Source organism: Lepisosteus platostomus, chromosome 5, assembly GCF_059453375.1.
Source record: "Lepisosteus platostomus isolate fLepPlt1 chromosome 5, fLepPlt1.hap1, whole genome shotgun sequence".
NCBI classification, from domain to species: domain Eukaryota; kingdom Metazoa; phylum Chordata; class Actinopteri; order Semionotiformes; family Lepisosteidae; genus Lepisosteus; species Lepisosteus platostomus.
The window spans coordinates 37,046,487-37,047,956 of NC_142615.1; the positions used below are offsets into that span (position 1 = coordinate 37,046,487).

The window sequence follows — 1,470 nt, forward strand, 5'->3', positions numbered from 1 at the left end:
GAGAAATACAGCATGACATGGGTAGTTAAGGGGCTCCCACAATCCATCTTTCCTCACATTACTGATTTTTTTCAATAGCATTTTGACCTTTTTTCACATTCAGATTTTTTTCACATTTAATAAAATCTTTTAATCAACAACATTAAAAAGAAAACAAATGGAACATTTTTTGGAACAATAATTAAAAAAAAAACTTTCAATGCCTTGGTTGTATGCGTTTATTAAGGGAGTTGCAACAGTGCTGAAATGTAAAGAGCATTTCTGTAGAGAAAACAGCATTTTTTCTGCCTTGATGTTAAGCTTAGGGAGAATGTCTTTTAGAAATTCTATTTTATAACACCTTGCACAGCCTCCCGGCAGACTAACAAATATTTTTTTTGAGAAATTGGCTCACACACCGGAAGACACTAACGTTTATTTACGTTAGAGTATGTGAATAACAGTTTAACCGAAAAAGTTTGTAATTGTGATTTTGTTAAAATTCAATAAATCGTCTATCATCAGTAAGTAATTATTAAGAAAGTGTTTTATTTCATTAATTATAAGACAATTTAGAGAGTTTATAGGTCATAAACGTCGCTTATGTTCTTTTAACTCTAGCATTCAGGATCCAAACCCAGGTGCGGACGGTTGTGTTTCTTGAATCTCTTGTAATCATCAAAAGTCGATGTGTCGTCCTTCAGTACTTTCTCGAGTTGTGCCATGGATATTTTATACGATCAATACTTGTCATGCTCTTTTGCATTTTCATTAACAAACGGAAAAAGTTCAAAGTGTGTTTATGGCTGTGCTTCACATCTACACGAGAGCAGTACAGGACAGTGCGGAGTTCAGAAGGAGGATTCGCTCGCTGAATGATCTCTCAAGAAATCCCGGGTAAGATTCAAGAGGTGTTTTCTGCAACAGCCACGGCAAGTGTGAAGCAATCTCTGGATTTCCTGAATTTGAACTAAATTATTAGGGTTAGGGTTAGTTCAAATAATTTAGGATTTAACAGAACTAAATGAGGTACATTTAAAACAGCAGTGCAACTCTGCAGCACGTCGAGTGTGCCTGCATTTAGTTGTGTAAACCTGGCTCTCTCTGAACACAAGGAAAGAGTTCTCACTCAACAGAAGATTGCAATGTGAGTACTGTAATATAAAGCACCTGGAGATGCTAGGGATTGAACCCGGGACCTCATACATGCGAAGCATGCGCTCTACCACTGAGCTACATCCCCAATGAAAAATGTAAAGGAACAGACTTAGAGATGTGCAGATGCTCACTGATCACAATCCACCACTCACGAAGAATGCCTGCAGTTTCCCACTTTCGCGTTTCCTCTACTACAGAGTAAATTCATGGGAATGAAGAAATAAGGAAGGAAAAATAATCGCATTGAAGCTTCAAGAGACTGGGCACAAATTAATCTATTATTTTTGTATCCAGTCACACGTGTGACTGTGGTTAATTCCCAGACGGGGAAGT

At 37.4% G+C, this 1,470-nt stretch overlaps 1 non-coding gene across 1 annotated transcript; it reads right to left on the reverse strand.

The window, feature by feature from the left end:
• Positions 1-1,150: 1,150 nt before the first annotated feature.
• trnaa-cgc (transfer RNA alanine (anticodon CGC)) lies at positions 1,151-1,222 on the reverse strand. Its single transcript has one exon. It is a non-coding gene; the product is annotated as a tRNA-Ala (tRNA).
• Positions 1,223-1,470: the final 248 nt, after the last annotated feature.